The sequence below is a fragment of the Lepidochelys olivacea genome, assembly GCF_965140295.1.
Source record: "Lepidochelys olivacea isolate rLepOli2 genome assembly, chromosome: 1".
In the NCBI taxonomy this organism is placed as follows: Eukaryota; Metazoa; Chordata; order Testudines; family Cheloniidae; genus Lepidochelys; species Lepidochelys olivacea.
In genome coordinates this window covers 298765608-298783674 of record NC_140411.1, presented here as the reverse complement: position 1 = coordinate 298783674, position 18067 = coordinate 298765608, and the positions used below count along the sequence as shown (strand labels likewise).

Here is an 18067-nt window from a genome sequence, read left to right as displayed (position 1 = left end):
AATAAAGTTAAGCAGTTGCATCCTACTTTGCAGGATTTTACTTGATTCAGTTGGGTCCCCAACTGTGCCAGTCCCCACTAGTGTGGTTCCCCAGTGGATAGAGATTACTGGTTTAATAGCCCAAACAGTAAAAACGGTCTGTTCACTACTGTGCCCAGTGCACCCATCAGCACATAGATGGTCTGTCTTAACAGTAAATAGAATCATAGAATCATAGAATATCAGGGTTGGAAGGGACCCCAGAAGGTCATCTAGTCCAACCCCCTGCTCAAAGCAGGACCAATTCCCAGTTAAATCATCCCAGCCAGGGCTTTGTCAAGCCTGACCTTAAAAACCTCTAAGGAAGGAGATTCTACCTTAGATACAACATGCATGGGTGTGAGTGTGATGGTATGTCTAACCCACACAAGACCTGAGAGGGTTAATGTGGGCCAAACAGGCCAATTAACCTTATGGATGCACCTGGATGGATGCTTGGGATTGATAAATGCTAATTGCAGACAAAGCCCATCTGGGGGAGGAGCTGGATAGTGGTATAAAAGGCAGGAAGTGAGCCTAGGAAGAGGTTGAAGGGAGGGAGTCTGCACTCACTCTCTAGGAACATTGAGGTGGTAAGAAGGACATTCATGGGGGTGAATAAGCCTTGAGAGTCTGGTCCTGAAAGGAGGAGTAGCCCAGAGAACCTGCAGGGAAGAAAGCCTGAGAAGGCAGGGTAGGAAGAAACTCAGGGAAACAACAATAAGGAGTAGGACTGTATGGCTCCCAGCTGCTGGTTACAGGGATCCTGGCCTGGAACCCAGTAGACAGGGAGGGCCTGAGTTCCCCTGCCAGCCACTGGGGAAATGGCACAGGACCTGGAGAACTAGAAAACTGTCAGCATTTGAATAGCTTGTCCAGTGGGCGTTTTGTTACTTGCAGGGGGCTATATAGTGACCTGCTTGTAGGGCTGAATCACAATATACTATGAGTCACAGAGAGCAAGAGCGGACACAGTACAAGCAACTGACAGCAGGGGAGGTCAGATAGCTCTCACTCTAATTCCCACACCTAGTGGCAAGGAGGTGCACCTGGAGTGAGTGGAACCCCTTTGCTGTATGTAGGTGAGATCAGAATATATATCTCTATATATGGTGTGTGTTTATGTGGAAGTACTGAGTGTGTTTGGTACTATTGTAGAACTGGCAATCCTAGAACAGCCAGTTTCACAAACATTGATCCATGGAAAATCAAAGGTCCTGCTCTGTCCTCAAATACTCTCACTGAAGGTTGGCTTTATTAATCTGAGAGCAGAATAAAATATTTTCTTCCAGTTAATCATCAAAGATATTGAAAGGGCAGAGAATAGATCCCTATCTGACCCCACTAAAAGCATCTCTACTGGAGATGATTCCCCATTTAGAATTACTTTTTGCAATCTATTAGTTAACCAGTTTTTTATCCACATAATATGCTCTGTCTTTGATTCTGTATCATACTAATTTTTATCACTGTCATGTATGATAAGTCAAATGCCTTACAGAAACTTAAAAATATTATGTCAACAGTTACTATCCACAACCAGACTAGTAAGCCCCCTGCAATTTCTTTAAGATTCATTTTTCATAAAATTATGTTGATTGGCATGAATTATGCTTTCAATAATCTCTACTGTGTCCCCAGATTAGCCTTTCCATGCCCAGGATTGATATGAGGCTAACTGGTTCACAGTTTCCTGGGTCATGCTGTTTACTCGCTTTAGATATTGGTATAACATTAGCTTTTCCCTAGTCCTCTGAAACTTACCCAGTGTTCCAAAATGTATCAGCATTAATGGGCCAGAGTTCCTTGGCTAATTCTTCTAATACTCTTGGGTGCAAATTATCTGGTTTTGTAGATTTAAAAATGTTTAACTTTAATAGCTGCTGTTTAACACCCTTCCTTATTACTGAAGGAATAGAAAGTATTTCGTTATTACTTTTAGTTGTGAATACATCATGCTGCTTTTTGAATACAGAATAGAAATGTGTACTGAATATGTCTGCATCATGATTGACAGTTTGCCATCTGCATCTAGTATCAAACCAAAACCACTACTAGAATTTCATTTTTTCCCCAGATATATTTAAAGAATTTCTTCTCATTGCCCTTAACACTATTGGACTTACTAATTTCCTTGAAATCTTTAGATATCCTTATCAAATATCTGCATCTCATAACTGTTGACTTGTTCTAATTACTATCAGCTTCTTTATTTTTCCTTTTCTTATACATAATTTTTTAATTTTTAAATAGTTGGGATTATCTTCTGTTTGCATATAACAAATTAAATTAGGTTGTGAATGCTTGCACTTAGGCAACCATAAATTTTTAGCTCAGTGATCAATTCATCTTTATATATCAGAATACATTATAATATAGAATACCCTGAGCTGGTTGCAATATTTTGTGTGTTTAGAAAGATATCTTTAATTTTTTGAAACTCAAAGATTCCCAGCACATGTCTCTCAGAGTGGAATCTCCCATGATAATATATTTTTTCTTTCTACACTGTATAGATATGTTTAATAAGCTACTTATCTTGTCCCCTCCTCTGATTTGGTGGTCTATAGCAGATCCTCACCATTGCCCCAGATTTATCAGTTAATATGTTGATCGCTGAGCATTCCATATGGTGTCCTTCTGAATTGTCAGTAATACCTAAAAAAGGTAATGGTATCTCTATTGTGGAGTGCTACCCATACTCCCCTTCCACCTCCTCTTTCCTTAATATGATATATCCAGTGATTTTTAACATTCCAGTCATGTAAAATCATCCCATCATGTTTCAGTAATACCATTCATATCAAACTTCTTTTTGTAAATGAGTATTTCTAGTTGTTGTTGTTTATTTCCCAGGCTTCTAGCTGTTGTATATAGACAATTGAAGAATGTTTTCTCTTTACATCCCTTGATGACTTGATTCTTTACATTCATGCTACCTTGAGTCTGAGTTTTATGTTTGAGCATAGTACTGCGCTTATCCTCTTAGCCAGTTCATAATTTGCCATGAAAGAGGTGCTGGGGCTCAAGCAATTTTTTAACATTCATAACTCATGCAGCAAATCAGAGGTGCTGGGGCTATGAACTGCCCCTTGGCTATCCAAAAGATTGGGTCCCCTCCTAGTGAGAGAGAGGTCCAAGTCATTTGACCTCCTCTCCATATAGAAGGTACCCAATGTTCAACAAAACCTAAGCCCTTTATTTTACACCACTTACCTAGCCAGCTGTTTGCCTCCAATAGCTTCTGTTGTCTGTCTTGCCCATGGGACAAGAAATATCTCTGAGAAAATTGCCTGTACTTTCCTCTTCTTTGGCTCCTTTCTGAAATTCCTGAAAGTGTGTGTGGGTGGAGGTGTGTGCATAATAATTAATTGGAATATTGGGGTTTGAGAAGAAGCTGTAAGTTGTCTGCACCATCAGGCAGGACTTGTATACAAATCTGTAATTTGATCTCAGTTGTCTTCTATCAGGAGATCCTGCAACAGGGTCCAAAATCACATTACTTACTATGTATTTGCGAGAGTTGGCAGTAGCGTAATTCTCACATCCACACTGGGTGAGTTCAAAAATGGGAAGACGGGCCAAAATACATAATGCAAGTAAATAAAAAACCATGATTGTAGAGCTAATCCCTTGATTTTTTGGAGGAGGGAGGGCGGGGGGCCCCGACTCCACTTTTAAACTCTTGGCTTTGGTGATGCAGAATTCACCTCTTGTGACTGCCTGTGCTCCATGAATGCAAGATCGGAGTGTTACTACTGACCACACTACACGCGAGCAGGTGATTAGAGAATCGCTCTGCAAGGAGGAGAGCGGGGGCATGTGCTTTAACTTTTTTAGATACTCACTGCAGGCCCTTGCTGCATATGTTCCACTCTCTAACCCTGGAGATGACATGCCTTGTTCTGGGTCCTGCTGGCATAATGCTTTTGGCTACCTCGACCCAGGCAGTGCAGAAGCTCTTCTAACTCCAACTGTAAGTATGGGGGCCATGACTGAGCCCAGAATTTTTAGTGGTGTTTGAGCTAGGTTAAGAACACTATTTCTATATTGCAGAAGATAAAAGCCTTATGTAAGATGTGTCATGCCCAGTGCTTGAATGAGAGCGTGTGGGGGCAGGGGAAGCTTTGTGTAAGTTGCACAGAGACTACAGTGATGGGTAGCTGTGTAAAACCCCAACATGGATTTTTATGCCTCCATTTTTTTCTATTTCTCTCCCCCTGCCTTTTTCCAACTGCAGCAGTGATAAATAGGGATGTGGCGTATAAATGCCTTTTTTCTTCTTCTTGCTCTCTCCCCTCCCCATCCTTGCACTTTCCAATTGGAGCAATCATAGAGGCCGATTCCATGGGTGCTCCAGGACTCAAGCACCCGTAGGGGAAAAAAATAGAGGGTGCTCCACACCCACCACCCACCTATCCCCATTCTAACTGCCCCACAAAGCTCCCCCACCTTCTGCTCTCTGCTGTCCATGGACTGCCTCCAGCCAGCTGCCAAACAGCTGTTTGGCAGGGCCTCTGATCAGCCATTTGGCACCTGGAGGAAGGGGCTTGAGGGAGGGCAGCAAGTGGTGGGCAGGGACCCGGGGGGGGGGGGGAGAGTGGGAAGAGGCGGAGCGAGGGCAGGGCCTCGAGGGAAGGGGTGGAGCACCCACTGGGAAAAATAAGTTTGTGCCCACGGGAACAATCTCACTTGCATATGTTGTACATTTTGGAATGCCTTTCTCCATATATCAGGCTATAAAATTCTGTATTCATTTAGCTTAAAAAAATATTAAATGTCTCTGTGTTCAGATGAATTCTCAGTCTGATTTGAAACAGAACAGAACAAAGGGTGGGGTGGAGGAAATCACCAGAGTTTCATAAATTCGGAGTACAGCTTTGACAGAAAATGTACTGTATGGACCAGTGCATGTGCTTTGCACCACAAAACCAGTGGATTCTGGCTGTAGAGCTGACAATCTCTTTCTAGATGGAAAGGGGTGTGATTGGGACACTTCTATGCTGTGCCAGTCCCCAGCTGGTATTTTGGTCACTTGGGGCTTTAAGGAGGGCTGGTTGACATTTTTCAAAGTTAAAAATGATTCTTAAATCCCAGCAATATTCCCCTCCTGCTTTTAACCAGCTCTAGTTGTTAGTGACTGGTGTAAGTAAGGGTAACCCTCAAGCTGTGTTGTCCCTGGCTATGATTAAGGACCTAGCCCCATGTGCCTGACCTGTTCTCAGTTACATCCATATGTACCTGGAACAAATCCATTAAAATCAATGGAGTTACGCCAGTTTACATAATCAGAGTATGTCCAATTCTTTTTTTATAGCACTATGGACAAAACTCTGCCTTCAGCTACACCTCTGCATTTGTGGCTGCCAGAGGGCTTCACTGATATAATCGAGAGTAGAATTTGGACTTGTGAGCAGAATTTTCTTGAGTTTCATCAGGTTCTAAGGCTAGTGACAAATCTTTTTTGTATGCAGTGTTGTTGTAGCCTTGTCAAACCCAGGATATTAGTGAGACAAGGTGGGTGAGGTAATATCTTAATAATAATCTTCTTTGTCAATGGATCACAGTGCCACACTTGCAAGATCATCCTCTGTTTAAAAAGAGCAATTTCCTTTGTGTTTCAGCTCCTGGAGCTTTTCCGAGTTAATGTCTTGGAATTAGGTGAGTTCAAAAAGAACTTAATTGAGGGATTTACTCCTTAATGACCCAAAACTAAACCCCAGATCTGGTCAGTCATTTAACAGTGCAATTAATTATAGAAGGTTTTCAATTTGAAAATTCAGATTAAACCTACACTGCTTGGACAATATGCCATAGTTCTAAACCACGTTATTACACAAGTAAGTTTACAGTCCTGACTAACCAAATCTGAAAATATGAACTGTATATTACAATAAAATATTGGTACAAGTTTTTGTGTGTGGGCTCTAGCTCTCTTAAAACTAGCATTTAAAGGAGACCTATGAAATGTAAAACAAATATAAAGTATTCAGGCTAGCTAGAAGACCCATCTAAAAAGGCAGTTGAGACGGTCCAGTAGAATACAATGGAAAATCTGTGCAACAAATCAATTCCCAAAGTGATTCCTTACTACCACTAAGAATAAACAGTTTAAAGGCCAATCCCCCACAAACCCCAGTTGGGGAAGAGCCCATTAAACTAGGGTGGGGAGAAATGAAATCAATCTTTTCAATTATTCCTGTACTTAGATTCCCTTTAAAGCTCTAGCATATGTTGTTTTTCTTTTAAAGAGGATTTTAGTACTGGAGCAAATGTTCCCATACATCAAACAAATATGAATCCATTTCCTTTTCACTATTTTTTTCAATAACTTTTCTTGCAGTATTTGCTAGTTGTTAAACTTGTGTTTTGAACAACAGTTTATTTCTTCTGGACACACTTTGGGTCTGACTGTGATCTGTTACACTGGTGTAAATCAGGAGCAACTCAGGTGAAGTCAATGGAGTTACACTGCTGTGAGATCAGAATCAATTAGGCCAATAATCATCTTGCTGTAAAGTCATAAAGCCAAATTCTGTCCTCTGTTATGTTTGGGCTGCCTTATTTAAGTACTAGTCTGGTGTAATGGAGAGTAGAATTTAGCCCAAAATGTTGAATCTGAGACATGACATTCATTGCTGGAGCAGCAAGCTGATGCTACAAACACAGTGTGTTATGTTCCATCTTATAGTGAAGTAAAAGCAATGAGAAGTACTTATTCAAAAGGAAATATCTTGAAATAATAATGCAGAGAACATAATCTCTTACTGACTCAGTACACTACATTTTGTATAAATGTTCCCTTTTTAGCTTTGCTCTAGTCGGAAAGTCCTTCATTAAGAGGTAACATGAAAGACAAAGCTATGGCAAAAGAAAATATGTTCACCTTTGCAGCGGCTTCATATTTTTTGCTATTTAAACGCAGTGTTTATTTAATGAATGGTATTTCTGTGTTAAACAGTAGCTGTGTCTGTGTTCCTAATTTGAAAGGCAGGACCTCCTTTAGGTCTTGCTACGGTGTCTGCGAAAGCAGCTCTGCTCTAATGAAAAGAGATACTGTGACTGGAGCAGGGTCCCACAGAAGTCTGCTTACCACTTTGTGCCTTTGGGCACTGTTTGGCCTTCAGACAGGACTCTGAGTTTTTCTTTTTTCTTCCTCGTTTAAAAACAGGAATGCAGGTTCCTGTGTGAAGCAGGCAGTGGGGGGATCGGGTGTGTGTGTGTGTGTGTGGTTCTAGACAATACTTTACAATGATCCAAAGTCAGGCCATTAGTTGCTGTATGGGTCTGCCTAAAATAAATAGATATTTCTCAAGTGTTTGCTGCTGCTCTTCTATTGTCCTAGGTTGCAAAAACTGAATGGATGCTCAGATTTCAATGGGAGTTAGGCACTTGTGAGGGTCTGGGCCTACGTGTCCTATTGATGAGGCCAGTGTTCGGAATAATGGAGGGAGTTTCTCTACTTCCTTCAGCAGAGATTCTGATCTGAAGGTGCTGAGTCACAACTGTTATGTGGGTTATAAAGTGTCAGCTGTACAGTTCATACTACTCCTGAGGGCATTCTGCACCTAAAAATTCTGTGCACAACCTTTTAAATGTCTGCAAATTTTATTTGTAAAATAAATGTGGAGGCTCCAGCATGGCCTTGGGTAGCACAGGCCACTGGCTGCACAGAGGTAGGAGATCACTGTACAGATCCCTGTCCCCCGGGACACGAACTCAGTGGTGAGCCTGCACCCAACCCTGACACAGTGCAAGGACTGGGCCGGCTCCAGAAACACCCCAGGGCCCTGCCCCTCCATGCCAGATGTGCACAGGTAGGCACAGCAAGGGAGGATCCAGGTGTGTGTGGGGGGGATTCCAGGTGTGGGTTGAAAGGGTTCTGTGTCAGGCAATCTGGGTGCAGGTGGCTCAGTAGGAGATCTGGATGCACGGGGGTTTGTTGAGGGGGTTTCTGGGTGCAATGGTAATGGGACTTTGCAGGGGGGTCCAGGTAATGGTAGTTGGGGCTCAGCAGGGAGGGGTCTGGGCATGTTAGAGCTCAGCACGGGTGTCTGGGTATGGGGAGCTCAGTGGGGGATCCAGATTCTGGGAGAGTGGGGCTCAGTGGGGTGGGGTTCCAGGTGCAGCTGGTTGGGGCTTGGTAGGGTGGAGATCTGGGTGAGGATGGCTCATTGCGGTGGTCCAGGTGCAGAGGGAGTGGGGCTCTTTGGGGGTGGGGAGGGGTTTTGGGTGTTGAGGGGTGAGGCTTGGTGGGAGGATCTGGATGCATGGGCATTCGCTGGATGCAGGAGCAGCTCCCTGTACAGTGATCCCTCCCACAGCAGCTGAGGAGTGATGGGTGCAGGATGCGCGCGGGGAGGGGAGGAGTTTGCAGAGCTTCCTGCAGCCGGGGGAGAGATCTGGAGGTGGGTCTGACATGGCCCTGGATGCTGTGCAGGGGAAGAGGAAGTCCCGTCCTCCCCAGCCCAGCTGGGACTAACAGCTGAGCCTGGCACAGGGTAGGAGCCACCAGCTGGGTTTTCCACAGTCCTGCCCCACAGTGATTTACCTCTCTGCCAGCTGCCTTTGGCACCCAAAACTGCCGGGGAGGGTTGCATGACCACTCTTGTGGCATCGACCTGTCACCAGACTTTGTCACAAGTTCCTCTCAAAGAAACCTCCACAGTTTTGAAAATTTATACCAGACAAAAGTTGGTCCCAAAAGGGATAGTCCGGGTGCAAATTCAACTGGATGGACAATCCGTTGTTTTACCTTTGTATGTGATTGAAGCAAATCAGCCACCATAATTTGATAGATATTGGCTTGGAGCTCATGGTGAAGTGGGCTGAGGTCAAGACAACCATGAAAGCACCTTGACATCTTCAAGAAATACTGGACAGTCACTCCCATGTTTTTGAAAAAAGAGCTTGAACAGATGAAACTCGCTGGTAAATCTGACAGTGAGCCAAAATATAGCAAGCCTGGAGTTGTGCCTTATGCTCTGAAGCCTCTGCTGCAAGCTGATTGGACTCTCTGAAACTTTTGGGGCTGCAGAATTAGACTGACAAACTCCTTAATTTAAGATATTCCTGATTGCAGAATTTGTCTTGACTAGACTCAGCCTTTCGTGTGATATTTTACACTTTGTCTTGGAGCTTTGGCTGGGAATAGAAAGTACAGAAGAGCCTGAAAATTAAACCTTTTTTAAAAAAAAATACAAACTTTTACAAACATCTGAAAAATGGCAGGATTTGGGTCATTCATGCCCGTTCTTTATATAGTCACTGGCTCGCTCATTTCTCATTATTAACTCTAAGTGTGGAAGTCAAGCAGCCTGTAATTGCAATCCCAAAATAGCAGTCCCCTGCTTGACACCAGCTCTGCTATTGTGCATTATTAAACAGATATGGACAGAGTTGGTAACTTCTTATTGGCTGCAATGATATATTTGTGTATATCCTACTAATCAAAAGCCCTATAGCTACAGTACTAAGGTCTGGGCTTCATTTTTATTGACGTACCTTGCAGAAAAGAGTCATTCCCATGCTCTATATCAGGAATACCTGAGCTTTAAACTCTGTTCTGATGCTGATTCTGTCTGTGGCCTTGAGCTCGTCTGGCACTAACTGAGGCCAGAGAGAAAAGTCACTTAGATCCAGATTCTGTACTGTGCCGCAGAAGTCACAGCTCAAAGTGTGGGTCGTGTATATCTGTGCTGCCTGGATTCTGCCCGCACCAAGAGCTGGTGTAGCTCTTGGCATAAGTTAGACCCAAGGATTGCTGTAATTTATTGCACCCTCCCTACAACTGCCAATTGGCTTCTCTGTGCCTCAGAGTAGCCACAGGACACAGTGTGACAGTTAATGCCCATCCTACTCCCAACACCCATGTGAGACTGGCCCTTAGTCTCTGCCTGTTTTTCCCCATCAGCAAAAGGGAGATAGTATTTATGTACACTTCCAACAATACGCTAGAACCCTTGTTTTAGGAACTACTTGGGGACTGCGGAGTTCATAAAACTGAACGTCTCAATTACATTCAATATGGTGTGTAAATTAATCTGTTAATTGGTCTATGGTAATGTACATATGTATAAAATGTATCTCATTTTTCTTTGCAAGAACCCCGTCTCCTTTTTTGCAGCCACATCTTTTGGTCTTTTCAAACCTATACAGGCCCTTGAATGTTGGCTGAAGGATTGAAAATATGTTTGGTGTCAGAAAAATAGTTCATGTAACTGGTCATTTGTCTCCTATATTAGTACTGAAGGCATAGTATACTAACCTGGATGGTATCTAATCAATACTAATGTGACTTTAATGTTAGCTAAAGCACTAGGGAAGTCTAAACCATATAGACTAGGAAGTAAAGTATGAAATTGTTAATTTTAGTCATAAAGGATGAATGGAAATGAAATGAAACTGATTGCTAAAAGATACTACAAGATGTTTTGCTATAATTAAACACCAGGTTTAATGATACATAAACTATGGGGCTCCGTTGGAATTAATTGATGTAAAATATTGGTGTAGGTTTCCCCCTCCCTCTCATGTCTCTATCTGTAATTCAGAAGAATGAAAGGAGCCTGATTGCTAATTGGGAAGAGTTCAATAGGTTACCTTTGCTGTGAGAGCTGTGCTTCCACAAATTTTATTGTGGGCCAGATCCTGTAATCCCTTTTCAGGAAAGTCTCCCACTTGGAAATGAAATCCATTGTCATCATCCTGCAGGATCTGGCTTGGTGTTTATCTGCCAGTACCTTTGGGCATAGCAGTCCACAGTAAATGAACCACTTCTGAATAAGAAATGGTATTTATCTGAGGTTATCCAGTAGAGGATGCATAATGGGTTATGGCACATCATATAATACACATAGCATAAAATTACTGGACATACTAAATATTATAATTGAACCTGAGCTGCAAAATTCAGGTCTAGACTCAAATTACACCACGTCTGGGCTCTATTGACATCCAGGGGGATGGAGTCTGTGCTGTCTCCCTCAGGATGCACAGCATAGGTTGTCATATTCTTCTGTACCAGATATGGATTGGCTACAGAGCTTAGATAAACCAGATATGTTCATCATTCGATTCTTTAATGTGCTGCAGGTATGGCGGAGGTTCCTCTAAATAAGCTATTTTACACACACTGCCACCAAATGGCTGAACAGTATGATACAGGTTAGCATTCCCGAACGTGTGTGGTGCAGCTCTGGAGAAGAGCCAGAGATTACTATTCTTTTCTACTGCAGGGACCAGCATAGGTCCTGGTGTAAAATAAAATAGTCTACAACATTCCTACTCCAGCTCCACTCCATGCCCTATGCAAGAGGCTGTACAGGCAGGCAATGTAGGGCTACCCCTATGTTGACTCTATACTGCCCCTGTGGTGGGAGAGTTACCCAAGGGGCATTGTGGTTCCTTTATAATGGTATAGCATCATAATTTGTCCACAGGACAGGCTGGAATCTACCTGACTTTTGCGACCTGTTTCTGTATAAAGCTTCCAGGCATAAACCCTTGAATAAGGACTCAAGAGCGCTGCCATAACAAGCTGCTATTTAAAGTCTCCACTTCCAGGGTTAGGAATGCAATATACACAAAGAGTCACATTCAGAGGCATTCTGAAATTAACAAAATGGAGCTTTGGTTAAAGCCAGACTGTAAATTAAATATTTTTAACTTGTGTGTCATAAAAATGAACAGAAGTCACTATTTTTCATAAATTGTTTGGATTAAATAAAAGGATAAAATCACCACTGTTAGCACTGGACAGCACAAGACAATCTTGTTGCTTTATGTAGTACTTCAGTGATCCAGCTGCATACATATGTGGGAAGCTATTCATTCCTGTGCTGATGCATCCCTGATTTTGGGTGAAATTGCAGCCAGTTGTTCAAACTTCATAGGAAGTTTATAAGAGTCAGATGTTAGGCAGTGACCATTATTCAGTAAAGTTAATGAGTCACAGGAGGTATACCTTGCAAATGAGGGCTCCACACTAAGACAGACTTTTAGAAAAACTAACAGGGCAGTTTGGTCCCCTCTGCTGTGTGGAGTATCAGGGAACCCATGAACACTAAACCCATACATTTTACCCAAGGTGTGCTGAAGGGGAAGTTGGAGTCTATCAGGCATGCTCCTCCCTCCTCCTATAAACCCCCAAGCACTGTGTACACTTTGTGGTTGGAGCTATACACAATGTGGGAATAGAGGGGTAATGATGGCAAATTACCTGATGGAAAATGAAGTAGGAAGGAGCTACCCTGCCTATCATGCTCACTGGGAAAATTCACATTATTACTGGCAGCTGTACTCAGTTAACTTTGGCTCTTTCACTTCTAACATCACATAGATGCTTTCTATCCTCCTCAGATGTGGAGGGATGTGTAATTCTAATACAACTATCATTCCAGCTGTGTTGGCGCAGGGGGAGTTGATGTAGTGTGGTGATGAATGCATTTCATGTGGGTGTCCTGAAAGTTGGGGGATAGAAACCCGTGTTCCCCACAGACCAGTTCCCCACTCTTGGAAGCTCAGTGTCCCCACCCTGGCCCTTTCCACAAGCCTGCTATTTCTTCTGCTAGAGAAAGTGTCCAGATACCTGCATGCTCACACCTTTTGAATTCTGTTTCCTCTGCCTTAAGTTTTTCTACAGGAGAGTAGTGTCTGGCCCTGAGTTTGCAAGGAATTACAAAGTGAGGGGCCAGAAAAGAATGCATAGTTTAACAATGCTTCTAAGTAAATGCAGTTATAACACACATGACTAACATTAGTAAATTATTCCCAAGGTTTTCACTTATTGAACATTTCAAAAAACCTTAGTCCCTTGGGACAAACCCTTTGATGTAGCTTTGGAAAATAAGAGAAACTCTGTAAACAAAGCTAGGATGGGTCTGAGGGTTGGGCAATCCACCAAGGGTTCAGAATTTAATAAAAGGCAAGGCAGCGTTGCAGTACATCAGCACTTTCTTCAGGTCTTAAATTTAACATGAAATCTGCTATGGCAGAGAGAAGTATATGTCTAGAATTAAAGGAAATATGAAGAAGTGAGCGGTAGCTCACGAAAGCTTATGCTCAAATAAATTGGTTAGTCTCTAAGGTGCCACAAGTACTCCTTTTCTTTTTGCAGATACAGATTAACATGGCTGCTACTCTGAAACTATTCCCAATTAATAGTAATAGAAAGATTCTGCTCCATGGGTTTAAGACCACATTCTGCAGTCATTACTCAGGCAAAACAGTAGGAAAATTAGAACCAAATTCTGTCCTCCAATAAGAATGGAGGTGTACTTCAGCCATGGCCTGGAGCTATCCTCTAGCGCACAAGAGGTTTCCCAGGGTATAGGAGGAATGAGACCGGTAGATCTGACTATCTGTATGATAGATAAATAGATAGTACCCATTACTGTAGTATTAGAGCACCTCAGAATTTTTGATGTATTTATCCTTCCATTACCCCTCTGTGGTAGGGGAGCACTATTTATCATCATTTTACTGATGGAGAACTGAGGTACAGGAAGGCTAAGTAACTTGCCCAAGATCACATTGGAAATGTGTGACAGAGTAGGGACTTAAACCTAGTGTCCCAGGTTTTTAAATAGAGCACGCTCCACTGGACCAGCCTTCTTCTCAACTAGCCCATTGGCCAGTTCTTCCATAGAAGGGAAGCATCCATGCATGACCTGTGAGGAGGAAATCTGCCATCCTTGTCTCTGAGGACCTCCCCAGCACACAGCCCAGTTATTTGGGCTAATATCAACACCATTGTTTTCTCTAATCACCAAGAGATTTTAGAACAGGTGTATCATTGATAATTTAATCGTTGTTGCAGCCATTCAATGTTGTGCTATGGTCTCAACAGCTTTTATAAGCTAATAATGGCCAGAATGAATTATTAGTTAGAGGGGGTAACCTCTAAAGAATAAATTGATGCTGTAGAAATGGTGTTTGTTTTAGCATTCTTCTCATTGAGTCACTAGTAAATCAAGATAAAACATAGTGATAAGGGACGTTGTTCTGTAGGAGGTGTCACCTTTCACATGAGACACAAGACCAAAACCATGATCACTTGTGGTCATTAAAACTCCAATGGCACCATTTGCAAGAATAGGTTTTCTGCCAAATTCGAACTTGGGTATTACATTCTGCCCAAGAAGTTGTCTGTAGTGGTATATTTTGCCAAAAATGTTGCTGTGTGCTGTTATACAGTTGATACCTTTAGCTGCAAAGTGATCCCTACGTACAATCACTTGTAGATCATTTTGTAAGCACATTGATTTTCTTCCCCAAGATTTACGTTCTACAAGTGCAAGATATTTCATTATTGTTTAGTCAGCTTTTCTTCTTCTGAGATATTTAAGAAAAGGATATTTCCAGCCATGAAATGGAATAGGATATGCTCTAGATAGAACAAAGTGTGCAAATTCTGAAAATAGGATCCAAAATTAGGTGTTTATACAGGTTTGAGATTCACTTTATACTTTTGCTATATGAGTGAGTCTCGGTTATCTAAGAGTTCGGGTGGAATTGTGATATGGATTAAAGCAGCAGAACAAGATTCCCCATTTATTTATCATTGTATTACGCCTAATTTTTCAGTTGTAGAGGAAGGCACAGGTGTGGGTCTCAATACAGATAATGATATTTTTAATGAAAATATTTTGTTGTCAAACACATCCAAATATTTTTGGATTAAATGATTCATTGTAAAATGAATGAGGTTTACAAAATGTAAATGAGTATCTGTGAGCGTTCTAACTAGAAAGGAAAATGTCTCCCATACTTGGGAATATATGAAATCTGTTGCTTAGATTTACTTATTTATATTGATTCAAGATTTGCATGGAAACACCATATCTGAACAATGGTAAATAATGCTAAAGCGAGCATCATTTTGCTGAAGGTCCAAATCTTGCTCATTTTATTCTCACTAATAGTTCCACTGAAGTCTCGTTACTTTAGTAGGTCTACCTCATGGGAGTAAAGCAAATGGGATTTGGCCTCTGATCTATCACTGCAGACTAAAATAGTTGTATTAGATCTGATTAGGTCTGTTTTGGATTAAGGCTGCCAAGTCTATGACTCTGCTAATCGTTCTGTGAGCATAAGGTCAGAGAAAAAACATCCAAGCTTAAGCATGGCAAGTACTGCTATGGTGAAGTGTATTAAAATATTCAGTCGTTCTGGACTGGATCCAAAGCCCACAAGAGTCAATGGGAAGATGCCCACTTACTACTTTGGGCTCTGGATCAAGCCCTTTATGAACTATAGCAGAAAAATGACCTTAGACTTGAAAATGGGACTTCTAATAGTAAAATTATACACAAAAAGAAATATGGTAAGGTTACAAAGTGAAGCTGTGATAAATAAAGTGGGGGATAGCTCCCTTTGACGGACACCCGGCCAGCCAGTTAGCTGTAAAATCCCTCTAGGTTTAGCTGTTCTTTATTTACTTTACCTGTAAAGGGTTAAAAGGTTCCCCAGGTAAAGAAAAAAAAGTGGGCACCTGACCAAAAGAGCCAATGGGAAGTCAGAACTTTTTAAAACTGGGAAAGAAACTTTCCCTTTGTCTGTTGTTCTCTGGGCTGGAGGGACAGAGCAGCAATGCTATAAGCAGCTTAAGCCAGGTATGATCATAAATCATCAGATCATGCCTAGAACTACTTATCTGAACTCCAAATGTGTAAGTAGATCAGAATGTTTAGCTAGATGCGATTAGGGTTATTTCTTTTATTTTTTATTGGTTTGTGGACTCCTCTGTGCTAACCACAGATGCTTTTGTTTGCTTGTAACCTTTAAGATGAACCCCAAGAAAGCTATTTTGGGTGTTTGATTTTTGGAATTGCTCTTTTAAAATCTAGCAAAAGCCTAAGTTCCAGATGTATTTTCTTTCTTTCTTGTTTTTAATAAAATTTACCTTTTTTAAGAACAGGATTGGATTTTTGGTATCCGAAGAGGTTTGTGCATGTTGTTTAATTAGCTGGTAGCCACAGCTAATTTCCTGATGAAAGGGCTTGAGCGTACCCCACAGGGAGGAATTCCCAAGTGCTCCTTCCTGGGTTCAAAGGGGGTTTTGTTGCATTTGGGTGGTGGCAGCATTTACCAAGCCAAGGTCAGAGAAAAGCTGTAACCTTGGGAGTTTAATACAAGCCTGGAGTGGCCAGTATTAATTTCTAAAATCCTTGCAGGCCCCACTTCTGCACTCAGAGTGATAGAGTTGGGATTCAGCCTTGACAGACGCTCTTAAAAGTTAGGAAATGTGAATGATCACATGCTATTTTTAACATAAGACCCGTCTCATTTAGTGCACAGGACGTACAGTGAATGAGTACCTATTCAATATTTGTTATAGCGTTTAAGGTCACAAGGGACTAAAGTCTGACCTCCTATACATCACAGGCCACTAAACTCCCCAGTTACCCCTATATTGAGCCCAATAACCTGGATTAGATTATTGTGTGTCAGTGTGTAAGTTTACACTGCAAAAAAACAAACCAAAACCAAAGCCCGATCTACGGCAGCAAGTCTCAGAGCATGGGTCTACAGACTTTGGCTCGCAGGGCTCGCGCTATGGAGCTAAAAATGGTAGTGCAGATGTTCCCACTTGGTCTGGAGCTTGTGCTCTGAAACGTGGCGAGTGGAATGGGCCTTAGAGCCTGAGTTCCAGGCCGAGCAGGAACATTTACGCAGCTATTTTTAGCGGTGTGGTGTGATCCCTGCGAGCCTGGGTCTGCAGACCCAGGCTGAGACCCACTGCTGCTGTTTGTTTTGTTTGTTTTTTTGCAGTGTAGACATACCCACAGGTAGAGAATAGGAGGAACAAAGGTACAACTCAGCCCTGGCCCCTGCAGCGGCAGAAAATTGATTTGGTGAGATATATCCAGACTATCGTAGCAAGCGATTTATGTCCCATGCTGCAGAGGAAGCAAAAAATAAACAAACAAACAAAAACAATTGTTCAATGTGTGACCCCCAAGCCTTTTTTACTGCAGACTATTCAAATCCTGCTCCAAATACAAAATTATTATTTTTCTCCTCTGCTTTTCTATGGTGGTCATCATTATAGTATTTGAATGCTTCGCATTAATGAATTAATTTTCATAATACTGTGACACAGAGGCCCACTGATGATTCACTGCTGCTGTTATCAGGCCTGTAGACTCTCTACACCTAACACACTGTTGTTGTAATCCGTATCTGAAAGGTGTCCTACAAAAGACGATGTACGTGTTGGTCCTGAAAATCATTGTGTGATGGATATATGGTCAACCCCCAACGGACTTTATAGATATGTGCCTAAGCCACGCCTGTTCCAGACAAAGGAATGTGTTTCCACCTGCTTTAATGTGTCTCCAAGGTACATTGGGCTAGGTGTGACCAAAGACCATTGATGAGCAAGGTTAAAAAGAAAGTCATCAGTAGAGCAAGCGGAGAAAGGTGAATACTTAACAGTCTTGATGGAGGATGGAGACTGCATACCAAGGGAGCCTTCCTGCTTCTGGAAGCAGGGTCAATGAGCTTTGGGAAGGCAGCCTGGCATTTATACTCCAGGAGTAGAGAGAAGCTTGGTCTGGGTTTACTTTTCAAAGAATTCATTTCAAAGGGCTATAAAGACAGTGTCTGAATCTCAAATGATAAGCAATTGAATCAATTGGTTGTATACTATATTAATGTATTATAAAAGTGTATCAAGCAAGGTCTTTTCTGAAAGCTAACGGCACAATGGTAATTAATATCATTGTGAAATGTTTGCATTAACACTATATGAGGAATTATGGATATTTACCAATATTATTCTTTAAAATCTGTGAGCAAATGCAAGGATAAAGAGGTTTTTTTCCGAGACAGGCAGGAAAGTAGCTATCTACCTGTCTCCAATGTAAATTAAGCATTATGGAATCAAAACAATGGAACCCCATTACTTACAAATCAGCAGGGGCATGGGAAGTCAACAGGAAGAGAAGAACAGCAGGAAATTTTTCCGCCTCCTGTTAACAGGGCCAATGAACTTTGGGAGATATAAGCAGAAACAGAGAGTCATTTTGGTATCCATCATTTGAGG

The 18067-nt window shown here is 41.9% G+C and overlaps 1 long non-coding RNA gene across 1 annotated transcript in view; it reads left to right on the top strand.

The window, feature by feature from the left end:
- The window catches only part of LOC311514421, a 32188-nt gene extending 14574 nt beyond the window's left edge, over positions 1-17614 (top strand). The window contains exon 4 of the long non-coding RNA XR_014709882.1: positions 17210-17614. This is a non-coding gene — a long non-coding RNA (uncharacterized lncRNA). The remainder of the gene's footprint in view (positions 1-17209) is intronic.
- The last annotated feature ends 453 nt before the right edge of the window (positions 17615-18067 follow it).